This window comes from Triticum aestivum, chromosome 6B (assembly GCF_018294505.1).
Source record: "Triticum aestivum cultivar Chinese Spring chromosome 6B, IWGSC CS RefSeq v2.1, whole genome shotgun sequence".
Classification (NCBI taxonomy): Eukaryota; Viridiplantae; Streptophyta; class Magnoliopsida; order Poales; family Poaceae; genus Triticum; species Triticum aestivum.
The window spans coordinates 132,642,994-132,658,478 of NC_057810.1; the positions used below are offsets into that span (position 1 = coordinate 132,642,994).

Consider the following 15,485-nt stretch of genomic DNA (forward strand, 5'->3'; position numbering starts at 1 on the left):
CATCGAACAAAAACCCTGTGTTTGCATCATGAATTATAATCAAGAAGCAACATACAATTGCTCAACTTAATCAAATAGTATTGATTGGTACTACCTTCATGAGACATTATTTGATAAACTGAACAGAAGAGGGCATCCTCACTTCCTCGGTGATCAATGTTTCAGCTAAAGCACGCGGGAGACATCAACATCAAACAAAACGAGGAATGTGATTCACTGGGGTAATTTAATTAATTTGCAAAGAATGAACTTGCGAGTTGTTGCTGGTTCTTCAACTTGTAAACTGTTGTTACAACTATAGTCCATACTCATTCAACCCAGTACTAATTTTCAAATAAACTCGCCCAATAATCCTAGGCAAGAATAAACCAACAAACCAATTGACTTGTAAATTCAAGAGTGAATTCCACTTTTTACCCCATATTTATACATTTGTGACACTAATTACCCCTTCGAGTGAAAATTCGTCTAGAATACCCCTTTTAAAATCTTTGGACCCTCGTTTTTTGATGCGTGTCCATCAGGTAAGGTGTGAGGTGACGCCCTGTATCCAAAAACATGTGGACGGCCACAAGGAGTGGAACAGATAGACAAGAGAAGCTTGGACAAGATCGCCAATGATGCCCTCCGATCCTTACAGTTTTTTTTACGAATCAATGACGCAACATGCCGATCCTATCGACCATAAACAAACAAAATGTAAAACTGGGATAAAACCGTGTTAAAAGTCTCCAAAATCTGACATTTTGATAAAAGTTCCACTAAATAGGGTAATATGTGTCACAAATGTACAACTACAAGGTAAAAAATGGAATTCACTCTAAATTCAACAAGCAATAGATCTGAATCCTTCGTGATCTGGAGAGATGGAACCGATTACCTGGAGATAAGCCACATGTTTTGCTAGGGAAAGGCTGGAAGAGGAGCAGACCGGGATTAGGCACAGCGCCTTGTCCAGGGGGTGCTCCTGCTAGTGCATTAGTAGGTTGGCTGCCACCAGTAGTCCGGGCCCCCTCGTATCATCATCCACCTGAATTTCGCATTGCCAACAGGGTCAACATTTTTTCAGTAAACTGCAGCCGATGGCTCAAGTCAGAACAAAAGAAGTCGAATGTAAAATCTTAGATGGAAACTCACCTGTCCACAATGCAATCTGGTCCTCCAGCCAACGAATCCAGACCTGGCTGCATTTCCCTAATAGTTGCACGCAGCCGACGCTTCCACACGCGGCGGCAGCAGCACCAGAGGGACCGGATCTGGCTGCTCCAAGCAGTCCGCGAAATCCACCCGGAGTGGGAACCTTGAAAACCACAGCAGTGTAAGCGGCGGCGGCAGGGAATCAGAGTATTCATCGAAGCACGAAAATCTATAGGCGAGCACTGCGCTACAGAAACTCACCGCACCGGTCACCCCATCGGCATCCATCGCCGCTCCGCCGTGCCCGCGAGGCCCCTCCCCACCAGTGCCAGGTCTCACGGCTCGTCAAACCGCCATTCCCGATCCCTCGACATGTTTCCCACAGCGGACTCCACAAGCAGACATGCAGTATAGTCACGGCTCAGTTTGGCCCCTCACAACCTGGACTAGCATCGTAGAATTTCTGAGCCACGGCTCACACGCCCGCAATAAGGCCAACTCCACTGCGCCACCCTATCCTGTCCGCCCCGGTCCGTTTGGGATAAAAGGGACAAAGGAGGGGGCCCAGCGCGCGACGGCCCGGACCCATTCTGTCCGTTTTGTATCTGGGCCGACCCATTTCGAGCGCAAACTTGCGCCGGGTTTGGGTCGCGGCGGACACCAAACGGACGCGCCCTCGTCCGCGTCGAGGCCACGTCGCAGGCGGCCACCTACCTTCCTCCCGCCCACATCAATGCGCACGGGCGGGCGGCCCCACCTGTCATCCACACATGGAAGGGTCGCCGTCCTTCTTTAAGTGGGAAGTGTTGGAAATATGCCCTAGAGGCAATAATAAAAGTATTATTATTATATTTCCTTGTTCATGATAATTGTCTTTTATTCATGCTATAACTGTATTATCCGGAAATCGTAATACACGTGTGAATACATAGACCACAATATGTCCCTAGTGAGCCTCTAGTTGACTAGCTCGTTGTGATCAACAGATAGTCATGGTTTCCTGGCTATGGACATTGGATGTCGTTGATAACGGGATCACATCATTAGGAGGATGATGTGATGGACAAGACCCAATCCTAAGCATAGCACAAAGATCGTGTAGTTCGTTTGCTAGAGCTTTGCCAATGTCAAGTATCTCTTCCTTTGACCATGAGAGCGTGTAACTCCTGGATACCGTAGGAGTGCTTTGGGTGTATCAAACGTCACAACGTAACTGGGTGACTATAAAGGTGCACTACAGGTATCTCCGAAAGTATCTATTGTTTTATGCGGATCGAGACTGGGATTTGTCACTCCGTGTAAACGAAGAGGTATCTCTGGGCCCACTCGGTAGGACATCATCATATGCGCAATGTGACCAAGGAGTTGATCACGAGATGATGTGTTACGGAACGAGTAAAGTGACTTGCCGGCAACGAGATTGAACAAGGTATTGGATACCGACGATCGAATCTCGGGCAAGTAAAATACCGCTAGACAAAGGGAATTGTATACGGGATCGATTGAGTCCTTGACATGGTGGTTCATCCGATGAGATCATCGTGGAACATGTGGGAGCCAACATGGGTATCCAGATCCCGCTGTTGGTTATTGACCGGAGAACGTCTCGGTCATGTCTGCATGTCTCTCGAACCCGTAGGGTCTACACACTTAAGGTTCGATGACGCTAGGGTTATAAAGGAAGCTTGTATGTGGTTACCGAATGTTGTTCGGAGTCCCGGATGAGATCCCGGACGTCACGAGGAGTTCCGGAATGGTCCGGAGGTAAAGCTTTATATATAGGAAGTCCTGTTTCGGCCAACAGGACAAGTTTCGGGGTCATCGGTATTGTACCGGGACCACCGGAAGGGTCCCGGGGGCCCACCGGGTGGGGCCACCTGCCCCGGGGGGCCACATGGGCTGTAGGGGGTGCGCCTTGGCCTACATGGGCCAAGGGCACCAGCCCCAAGAGGCCCATGCGCCTAGGGAACCCTAGAGGGAAGAGTCCTCAAGGGGGAAGGCACCTCCGAGGTGCCTTGGGGAGGATGGACTCCTCCCCCCCCCCTCTTGGCCGCACCCTTTCTTGGAGTAAGGGGCAAGGCTGCGCCTCCCCCTCTCCCCTGCCCCTATATATAGTGGAGGGGAGGGAGGGCATCCCTACCTGAGCCCTTGGCGCCTCCCTCCCTCCCGTGACACCTCCTCCTCTCCCGTAGGTGCTTGGCGAAGCCCTGCAGGATTGCCACGCTCCTCCATCACCATCACGCCGTTGTGCTGCTGCTGGATGGTGTCTTCCTCAACCTCTCCCTCTCTCCTTGCTGGATCAAGGCGTGGGAGACATCGTCGAGCTGTACGTGTGTTGAACGCGGAGGTGCCGTCCGTTCGGCACTAGGATCATCGGTGATCTGAATCACGACGAGTACGACTCCATCAACCCCGTTCACTTGAACGCTTCCGCTTAGCGATCTACAAGGGTATGTAGATGCACTCTCCTTCTACTCGTTGCTGGTCTCTCCATAGATAGATCTTGGTGACGCGTAGGAAATTTTTTGAATTTCTGCTACGTTCCCCAACAGTGGCATCATGAGCTAGGTCTATTGCGTAGATTCTTTGCACGAGTAGAACACAAAGTAGTTGTGGGCGTTGATGTTGTTCAATATGCTTACCGTTACTAGTCCAATCTTGTTTCGACGGTATTGTGGGATGAAGCGGCCCGGACCGACCTTACACGTACTCTTACGTGAGACAGGTTCCACCGATTGACATGCACTTGGTGCATAAGGTGGCTAGCGGGTGCCAGTCTCTCCCACTTTAGTCGGAACGGATTCGATGAAAAGGGTCCTTATGAAGGGTAAATAGCAATTGGCATATCACGTTGTGGTTTTGCGTAGGTAAGAAACGTTCTTGCTAGAAACCCATAGCAGCCACGTAAAACATGCAAACAACAATTAGAGGACGTCTAACTTGTTTTTGCAGGGTATGCTATGTGATGTGATATGGCCAAAGGATGTGATGAATGAATATATGTGATGTATGAGATTGATCATGTTCTTGTAATAGGAATCATGACTTGCATGTCGATGAGTATGACAACCGGCAGGAGCCATAGGAGTTGTCTTTATTTTTGTATGACCTGCGTGTCATTGAAGAACGCCATGTAACTTCCTTTACTTTATTGCTAAACGCGTTAGCCATAGAAGTAGAAGTAGTCGTTGGCGTGACAACTTCATGAAGACACGATGATGGAGATCATGATGATGGAGATCATGGTGTCATGCCGGTGACGATGATGATCATGGAGCCCCGAAGATGGAAATCAATGGAGCTATATGATATTGGCCATATCATGTCACTACTATATAATTGCATGTGATGTTCATTATGTTTATGCATCTTGTTTACTTAGGACGACGGTAGTAAATAAGATGATCCCTTACAAAATTTCAAGAAGTGTTCTCCCCTAACTGTGCACCGTTGCTACAGTTCGTCGCTTCTAAGCACCACGTGATGATCGGGTGTGATGGATTCTTACGTTCACATACAACGGGTGTAAGACAGTTTTACACAGCGAAAATACTTAGGGTTAACTTGACGAGCCTAGCATGTGCAGACATGGCCTCGGAACACGGAGACCGAAAGGTCGAGCATGAGTCGTATAGTAGATACGATCAACATGAAGATGTTCACCGATGATGACTAGTCCGTCTCACGTGATGATCAGACACGGCCTAGTTGACTCGGATCATGTGATCACTTAGATGACCAGAGGGATGTCTATCTAAGTGGGAGTTCATAAGATGAACTTAATTATCCTGAACATAGTCAAAAGACCTTTTGCAAATTATGTCGTAGCTCGCGCTTTAGTTCTACTGTTTTAGATATGTTCCTAGAGAAAATATAGTTGAAAGTTGATAGTAGCAATTATGCGAACAGTAGAAAGCTTATGTCCTTAATGCACTGCTCAGTGTGCTGAACCCCAAACGTCGTTTGTGGATGTTTCGAACATCGAACATACACGTTTTGATAACTACGTGATAGTTCAGTTAAACGGTTTAGAATTGAGGCACCAAAGATGTTTTTGAAACATCGCGAAACATATGAGATGTTTTGAGGGCTGAAATTGGGATTTCAGGCTCGTGCCCACGTCAAGAGGTATAAGACCTCCGACGATTTTCTTAGCCTGCAAACTAAGGGAGAAAAGCTCAATCGTTGAGCTTGTGCTCAGATTGTCTGAGTGCAACAATCACTTGAATCGAGTGGGAGTCGATCTTCCAAATGAGATAGTGATGTTTCTCCAAAGTCATTGCCACCAAGCTGCTAGAGCTTCGTGGTGAACTATAACATATCAGGGATAGATATGATGATCCTTGAGGTATTCGCGATGTTTGACACCGCAAAAGTAGAAATCAAGAAGGAGCATCAATTGTTGATGGTTGGTGAAACCACTAGTTTCAAGAAGGGCAAGGGCAAGAAGGGATACTTCATGAAACGGCAAATCAGTTGCTGCACCAGTGAAGAAACCCGAGGTTGAACCCAAACCCGAGACTAAGTGCTTCTGTGATAAGGGGAATAGCCGCTGGAGCAGAATTACCCTAGATACTTGGTAGATAAGAAGGCTGGCAAGGTCGATAGAAGTATATTGGATATACATTATGTTAATGTGTACTTTACTAGTACTCCTAGTAGCACCAGGGTATTAGATACCGGTTCGGTTGCTAAGTGTTAGTAACCCGAAATAAAAGCTACGGAATAAAACGGAGACTAGCTAAAGGTGAGCTGACAATATGTGTTGGAAGTGTTTCCAAGTTTGATGTGATCTAACATCGCACGCTCCCTCTACCATCAAGATTAGTAATAAACCTGAATAAGTGCTCTTGCACCTAAAGGAATGGTTTATTGAATCTTGATCGTAGGGATACACATTTTTATGCCAAAAGATATAAGATAGTAATGATAGTACCACTTACTTGTGGCACTGCCATGTAAGTCATATTGGTATAAAACGCATGAAGAAGCTCCATGTTGATGGATCTTTGGACTCACTCGTTTTTTGAAAAGTTTGAGACATGCGAACCATGTCTATTGGTGTATATGCATGAAGAAACTCCATGCAAATGGACCGTTTGAACTCACTTGATTTTGAATCACTTGATTTTGAATCACTTGAGATATGCAAATCATACCACATGGGCAAGATGACTGAAAAGCCTCGGTTTCAGTAAAATGGAACAAGATAGCAACTTATTGGAAGTAACACATTTTGATGTGTGCAGTCCAATGAGTGCTGAGGCATGCAGTGAATATCGTTATGTTCTTACTTCACAGATGATTCGAGTAGATGTTGAGAATATTTACTTGATGAAACACAAGTCTGAATTATTGAATGGTTCAAATAATTTCAGAGTGAAGTAGAAGATCATTGTGACAAGAGGATAAAATGTCTATGATATGATCATAGAGATGAATATCTGAGTTACGAGTTTTGGCACACAATTAAGACATTGTGGAAATTGTTTCGGAATTAATACCGCCTGGAACACCATAATGTGATGGTGTGTCCAAACATCATAGTTGCACCCTATTGGATATGGTGCGTACCATGATGTCTATTATCGAATTACCACTATCGTTCATGGGTTAGGCATTAGAGACAACCACATTCACTTTAAATAGGGCACCACGTAATTCCGATGAGATGACACCGTATGAATTATGGTTTAGAGAAACCTAAGTTGTCGTTTCTTAAAAGTTTGGGGCTGCGATGCTTATATGAAAAAGTTTCAGGTTGATAAGCTCGAACCCAAAGCGGATAAAATGCATCTTCATAGGAAACCCAAAACAGTTGGGTATACCTCCTAATTCAGATCCGAAAGCAATATGGATTGTTTCTTGAATCGGGTCCTTTCTCGAGGAAAGGTTTCTCTCGAAAGAGTTGAGTGGGAGGACGGTGGAGACTTGATGAGGTTATTGAACCGTCTCTTCAACTAGTGTGTGGCAGGGCACAGGAAGTTGTTCCTGTGGCACCTACACCAATTGAAGTGGAAGCTTATGATATTGATCATGGAACTTCGGATCAAGTCACTACCAAACCTCGTAGGACGACAAGGATACGTACTACTTCAGAGTGGTACGTAATCCTGTCTTGAAGGTCATGTTGCTAGACAACAATGAACCTACGAGCTATGGAGAAGCGATGGTGGGCCCGGATTCCGATAAATGGCTTGAGGCCATGAAATCCGAGAGAGGATCCATGTATGAAAACAAAGTGTAGACTTTGGCAGAACGGCTCGATGGTCGTAAGGCTAATGAGTACAGATGGATTTCAAAAGGAAGAAGGACAATGATGGTAAATGTCACCATTAAGAAAGCTCGACTTGTCGTTAAGATGTTTTCCGACAAGTTCAAGGAGTTGACTACGATGAGATTTTCTCACTCGTAGCGATGCTAAGAGTCTGTTGGAATTATATTAGCGATTACTGCATTATTTATGAAATCTTGCAGATAGGATGTCAAAACATTGTTTCCTCGACGATTTTAATGAGGAAAGGTTGTATGTGATACAACCGGAAGGTTTTGTCAATCCCAAAAGATGCTAATAAGTATGCAAAGCTCCAGCAATCCTTCTAAGGACTGGAGTGAGCATCTCGGAGTTGGAATGTATGCTTTGATGGTGATCAAAGATTTTGGGTTTGTACAAAGTTTATGAGAAACTTGTATTTCCAAAGAAGTGAGTGGGAGCACTATAGAATTTCTGATAAGTATATGTTGTTGACATATTGTTATGGATCAGAAATGACGTAGAATTTCTAGAAAGCATATAGGGTTATTTGGAAAGTGTTTTTCAATAGAAAACCTGGATTAAGCTACTTGAACATTGAGCATCAAGATCTATAAGGATATCTCAAAACGCTTAATAGTACTTTCAAATGAGCATATACCTTGACATGATCTTGAAGGTGTTCAAGATGGACCAGTCAAAGAAGGAGTTCTTGACTGAGTTGTAAGGTACGAAGTTAAGACTTAAAGCTCGACCACGGCAGAATAGAGAGAAAGGACGAAGGTCGTCCCCTATGCTTAAGACGTAGGCTCTTCAGTATGCTATGCTGTGTACCGCACCTGAAGTGTGCCTTGCCATGAGTTAGTCAAGGGGTACAAGAGTGATCCAAGAATGGATCACAGGACAGCGGTCAAAGTTATCCTTAGTAACTAGTGGACTAAGGAATTTTCTCGATTATGGAGGTGGTAAAAGAGTTCGTCGTAAAGGTTACGACGATGCAAGCTTGACACCTATCCGGATAGCTCTGAGTAGAGAGACCGGATACATATAATGGAGCAATAATTTAGGATAGCTCCAAGTAGAACAGTTGTTTGGAATAGCTCCAAATAGAGCGTGGTAGCTGCATCTAGGAGATGACGTAGAGATTTGTAAAGCACACACGGATCTGAAAGGTTCAGACCCGTTGACTAAAACCTCTCTCACAAGCAACATGATCAAACATAAAACTCATTGAGTGTTAATCACATAGTGATGTGAACTAGACTACTGACTCTAGTAAACTCTTGGGTATTAGTCACATGGCGATGTGACCTGTGAGTGTTAATCACATGGCGATGTGAACTAGATTATTAACTCTAGTGCAAGTGGGAGACTGTTGGAAATATGCCCTAGAGGCAATAATAAAAGTATTATTATTATATTTACTTGTTCATGATAATTGTCTTTTATTCATGCTATAACTGTATTATCCGGAAATCGTAATACACGTGTGAATACATAGACCACAATATGTCCCTAGTGAGCCTCTAGTTGACTAGCTCGTTGTGATCAATAGATAGTCATGGTTTCCTGGCTATGGACATTGGATGTCGTTGATAACGGGATCACATCATTAGGAGAATGATGTGATGGACAAGACCCAATCCTAAGCATAGCACAAAGATCGTGTAGTTTGTTTTCTAGAGCTTTGCCAATGTCAAGTATCTCTTTCTTTGACCATGAGAGCGTGTAACTCCTGGATACCGTAGGAGTGCTTTGGGTGTATCAAACGTCACAACGTAACTGGGTGACTATAAAGGTGCACTACAGGTATCTCCGAAAGTATCTATTGTTTTATGCGGATCGAGACTGGGATTTGTCACTCCGTGTAAACGGAGAGGTATCTCTGGGCCCACTCGGTAGGACATCATCATATGCGCAATGTGACCAAGGAGTTGATCACGGGATGATGTGTTACGGAACGAGTAAAGTGACTTGCCGGTAACGGGATTGAACAAGGTATTGGATACCGACGAACGAATCTCGGGCAAGTAAAATACCGCTAGACAAAGGGAATTGTATACGGGATCGATTGAGTCCTTAACATCGTGGTTCATTCGATGAGATCATCGTGGAACATGTGAGATCCAACATGGGTATCCAGATCCCGCTGTTGGTTATTGACCGGAGAACGTCTCGGTCATGTCTGCATGTCTCCCGAACCCGTAGGGTCTACACACTTAAGGTTCGATGACGCTAGGGTTATAAAGGAAGCTTGTATGTGGTTACCGAATGTTGTTCGGAGTCCCGGATGAGATCCCGGACGTCACGAGGAGTTCCGGAATGGTCCGGAGGTAAAGATTTATATATAGGAAGTCCTGTTTCGGCCATCGGGACAAGTTTCGGGGTCATCGGTATTGTACCGGGACCACCGGAAGGGTCCCGGGGGCCCACCGGGTGGGGCCACCTGCCCCGGGGGGCCACATGGGCTGTAGGGGGTGCGCCTTGGCCTACATGGGCCAAGGGCACCAGCCCCAAGAGGCCCATGCGCCTAGGGAACCCTAGAGGGAAGAGTCCTCAAGGGGGAAGGCACCTCCGAGGTGCCTTGGGGAGGATGGACTCCTCCCCCCCTCTTGGCCGCACCCTTTCTTGGAGTAAGGGGCAAGGCTGCGCCTCCCCCCTCTCCCCTGCCCCTATATATAGTGGAGGGGAGGGAGAGCATCCATACCTGAGCCCTTGGCGCCTCCCTCCCTCCCGTGACACCTCCTCCTCTCCCGTAGGTGCTTGGCGAAGCCCTGCAGGATTGCCACGCTCCTCCATCACCACCACGCCGTTGTGCTGCTGCTGGATGGTGTCTTCCTCAACCTCTCCCTCTCTCCTTCCTGGATCAAGGCGTGGGAGACATCGTCGAGCTGTACGTGTGTTGAACGCGGAGGTGCCGTCCGTTCGGCACTAGGATCATCGGTGATCTGAATCACGACGAGTACGACTCCATCAACCCCGTTCACTTGAACGCTTCCGCTTAGCGATCTACAAGGGTATGTAGATGCACTCTCCTTCTACTCGTTGCTGGTCTCTCCATAGATAGATCTTGGTGACGCGTAGGAAATTTTTTGAATTTCTGCTACGTTCCCCAACAGGAAGCGTGGACCGATCGTCGTCCACACTGCCCCACGCCACCCCGCGGCCTCCTTAAAACCCGACAGCCCCAGGCCCCAAACCCTAGCCAAGAACTTGCCGGCCGGCCGCCCCGCAGCCATGGGGCTATGGAAATACGGCCGCAAAGGCAAGCACGACCGCGAGGCTGGCTCCTCGTCGGGGCGTCGCCGCGGCTCGGTGAAGAAGGATGAGCTGGCCTCGCCATCGCCACCACGCCGGGCCCCCTCGCCGCCCGCGTTCTCCATCGCCCCCGCATCCGCCGGCGAGCGCGACCGGCACTACATCCGCGCTGAGGTGTGCCGCCGTTATTGGGAGACGAGGACGCCGATCCCCTGGAGCGACGCCCACCTCCCCAACAACTGGCATTTGTCGGCCGACCGCGTGCCGATCCCGCCGGTCCCGCTGACCGGCCGTGCGCGCCGCCAGGAGATCGAGCGCCGCCGCTGCCTCCTCCCGGACGACCTCTACTACGACCCCAGGTATTCCCCCGACTCGCCATTGTGGGACACCTGGTTCCGCGATGAGCACGACGCGCGGCGGGCGTCCTATTTCGTCGGCACGTCGACGGGGCCACGGCGGCCACGCCCAGAGGGCCGAGCGCCCGCTCCCCAGGAGCGCGGGCGTAGGGTGGTGCGCGGCCTCACGCCCATGCCGTCGCCGTCTCCATCACCACCACCACCTCCTCGCATGACGGCGAAGGAGGAAGCCCGTCTCGTGCAGCGTGTCATGGAGGACTCCATGCGCACGCACGACGAGCGGCAATGGGATGGCTTGGAGGAGGCCATGGCACTGTCTGCCGCCGGCGACGTGGCCTTCCCAGAGCTGCAGATGGCGGCCTTGAGGGAAGACGCCATGAAGGAGGAGCCGGCCGCCGCCTTCCAGCAGCTGGTGGGCGCGGGGTGGGCCTGGTCCTGCACTGCTCCGGAGATGGCCACCAGCCTGGGCGTGGACTAGCGCGCCACTCCGCCGCAGTCACCGGAGCGGGAGGGGTCGCCACGGGAGGAGGTGTTGCAGGCACCTCCCGTCGTCCAGCCCGCCCCCGTCTACCAGGCACCGCACGCACCGCCGGCCCACCTGTGGACGCCGCCGGCCTACGTCGACCTCGTCAGCGACGACGACGACACCGGCGGCCAGTGAAGAGCGCCCCGGCGACGACAGCGACGGGCACGGGCAGGAGCGCGCTGGTGGCGACCGTTTTTTTCTTTTTTATGTTTAATTATTAATGTGACGAAACTGGGCCGTTTTGTGGCCATGGACCCCCTAACTAAGTTTTATCTTTTATTAAACTGCGTTTATTTATTTTTTAGTCATTTTTTTATGTTTTCTTTTTTTATTGTTTTTCTAAACACGGATGTGATTTGGGGTGCGGCCGCGCGGTGGGCGCACGCACGACCTAATGGACACAGCCGGACACGGACGTACCCATCGGCGCTCCAAAGGGACAAAATCCGGCCAATCCGAACGTCCGTTTGAGGTCATGCGGTGGAGTTGGCCTAACGGATCGCTGCCACCAGCAACACAGCTGGCCCACTCGTGCGTCCTGTGTCATACAGTATATAGCCAGTATCTTTATTTTCCCACGGTTCGCTTATGTCGCATCTGACACACTTTTCACCATCCCAATGCATCAGCGAAAGGCTCAGATTTCAGGTGCAGGTGAGCCCGGGCACCAAATCGACGTGTCCACTATTTTATCCTTGTGCTATCGTACCGAAGCTTAACTCTGGCAAGGCGAAGCCATTGTGCCGGACCCTCAAAAAGGTGATGGAAACAGAGTAGTTTGCACGTCGCCGGCACGCGAGTCTCGTCCCGGGCTAAACAACAAATTGGGATGCGCGACAAGCTGTGCAGGATCCATGAGGCATGTGCTCATGGACGTGTGGTCCATGCCAATGCCATTAGTTCCCTAACCGTAAACTGATTTCCATGGGGATATGTCGGAGGTCGGTTGCATGCATGGGACCTCTCATCCCCGTCGCTGCCGTCTGCTCACGATTGATTGATGGGTTTACGGAATTTAACAAATCATATCAAATAATTACGAGACATATGATATGCGTGTGATCTTTTTAAGCTCGAGGAGGACCACCGCCACCTGGTGAGATGGCGAGTTTGTGGCACACGACTCTGAGACTACCCATAATAGAAGTAACATACTCCTTCCGATCTTAAAATAAGTGGCTCAACTTCATACTATCATTAGTATAAAGTTAGTATAAAGTTGAGTCATTAATTTTGAAACAGATGAAGTATTTGAAAACATCACACTTCTCTAGACAAATAGATAACACGGCAAATAATTAATGATGAAAAAGGAGTATATTGTAACATAGCTAGTTAAAGACTATCGATAGTGGGAGTAACATACTGGTAGCCTCACACTTATCTAGACAAAATAAATGACGTCCTCGTAAAAAAAAGGACAAAACAGATGCTCATTGACTAAACTAAAATGTTTAGTCCCAAGACTAGTTTTAGCCCCTCTTTAGTCAGGGGTGCTTGAAACTTTAGCCTCTTAAAGAGACTATTTTTAGTCAGACTAAAATAAGTCCCTTGGATCCAACCACCCTCTTAGTCATGGGACTAAAACGTATCCAAGCACCCTCTTAGTCATACTAAGTAACATCACACATACGAAGGCAAGATGAGTTTACAACCCAATAAATAAAGAGTTGCATGACATCACGCATATGTTACCCCTACTATAGAGATAGTAATATAGACTAGCAACATATGCATGTTAATAGTCTAAGTTACTCCCCACTATTGATAGCCTGATTGTCGGGTTTAAATTTGGTCTTCACATTTAATTATTAGGATTGTTAAATCTCAGCCGAATGAGACTTAACAAAGTCTCAGTCGATGTTACATTCGTCAGATCTTACTTGAAGATCTGTATAAAATTTTCTTGAAAAATATTCTTTCCTTTATCTTTATATGTTCTGTTACTTGACTGAGACTTTGTTAAGTCTCAGTCGACTGAGATCTAGTCACACCTTTTAATTATTTATTTACATATTTACAAGTGAGTAAGGTTTGACCCAAACTACGTGGAATTTACAACTAAGGACCCTCCTTGACTATAGGATTTTATTGGGCCTCTTTTTTGTTCGTAGGAAAATAGTAGACGAGAAATATATGAATAGAAATTTTCTCATGGAAAATGAAGCAAAGAAAAATAGAGGAATTATTTATATCTTATTTTTATAAAAAAGTTATAATATATCTATTCAAATAATACTAAGCTTTTTTAGATTTGAAGCCACTGTATGGGTCAGGTGTTGTGGCTGTGGGGTCAGCTATGGACCCTGTCTGTAAGAGTGTGTGTCGCTGGTTGAGAATAACACACACCTATATAGTCGTGATGGGCTGACCAATTTTCCTAGTTTTGTTAAGCTATTCCCTAGTTTTTTATGTACTTAATTTGTTTTGTTACTGGTTAACAAATTTTCTTTATCTGTTTGCTTTTTTCTCCTTTTATTTGCACATTTCAATTTATTGATATTTTTAAAAAAATGAACACTTAAAAACATTGTTTTTTGGATCCATGAATAATTTTCAAATTTAAGAATATTTGAAAAATTCACCAACACTTTTAAATATGCAAACCTTTTCCAAATTTGTGAAAATTGTTTGAGATCCATGAATATTTTTCAATTTGCAATTTTCATAAAAAACATTCTTTCGATTAAACAAAAACTTTTCAAATAAAAATGTGATATCGCTTTTTTGTTTTGCTGCAAGCGAGAGATTCATGGACTGGCCCATGTGAACGTTATAGCAACAAATTAACGATTGTGGCGTGAAATAAGTGCTCCCAAGGGGCTAACACAACTTTTTTTTTTGCTTATGTAGTTGCAAGAAAACAAATTATAACTATTTTTTTATGTTTCGTTCGCCTCTTGACTGTAATTTTTTTATTCATCATGTGAACCAAACCAATCAGTCTAAAATCTTTGTTTATCATTGTTTTTGTGCAACTCTTTTGTTTGTTCCATTCAGATGTTTTAAGAATCCTGCAAACCAAATAGACCTTCATGGGAATCTTAGATGATTTGAATGTTATTTTCTTTTGCCTCCTATGAAAAGCCTTCTGATCATGGGGTCGTGCTACCGACCTATGCAATTCACTCATATATAACAAGTCATCAAATTTTATTTTACTTTTCATTTGAGAAGTCAAATACTCTCTGTGTGTGTGTGCAGTACAAAATTATCACTTAATCACATGTTTTAATCTAATGTTTGATGTTTTCAAATACTCTCACGTTCTGAAATACTCTCGCGTTCTAAAATCACATGTTTTAATCTAATTTTTAAGGTTTTCAAATGTTTTAATCTATCGACGTTTTCAAATGCTTGCTCTCCAAAGAGACCCTTTGTCTGGGCATGTCTGTGTCCTTGCTTGGTTAGTGCGTCCATCGCAAAAAAAAATGTTTTCGCAAAAAAAAAGGTGCGTCTATCATGTAACGAAATACAGCACGTAACTAGGGATTAGGGAGAGATTCGCAAAAAAGAGAAGGGATTAGGGAGAGATTCGCAAAAAAGAGAAGGGACTAGGGAGAGGACAAGACTTAGTTTAGCAGAGATCTGGAGCTAGTCAGTAATGCATATGGGGAGTGCATGCATGCATGCATGAGCTGGTGGTTCCCTGGTCCTTGTCTTGGTGCATCAGAAAGTCCAACGCCTCCCCATGCGAAAACCAGTTCAACCACCACATCACACGGCCTCCTTCCCCTCCGGGCTGGCTTCGAGCGTGCCATGTTCAGTTCCCATCTTAATTTACCATTTAAAATACCTTCAATGCCTTTTCACATGTTCCTCAGAATCAAAGGAACAGTGCTATACACATGACACGAGCCAGACGATTCATGCACGATACTCAAATCCAGCCGGACATGCACATGATTCAGAAGGACACTGGCCGCTAGATTAGCACGTCGTGCAAAGATCGTGC

General features: G+C 46.3%; 1 long non-coding RNA gene across 1 annotated transcript; it reads right to left on the reverse strand.

Annotated features, from left to right (window-relative positions):
• Positions 1-209: 209 nt before the first annotated feature.
• Positions 210-1,575, reverse strand: LOC123133751 (uncharacterized). The gene is made up of 3 exons (XR_006465382.1): positions 1,399-1,575; positions 1,138-1,300; positions 210-1,030 (listed from the first exon to the last, which is right to left on the reverse strand). It is a non-coding gene; the product is annotated as an uncharacterized lncRNA (long non-coding RNA).
• Positions 1,576-15,485: the final 13,910 nt, after the last annotated feature.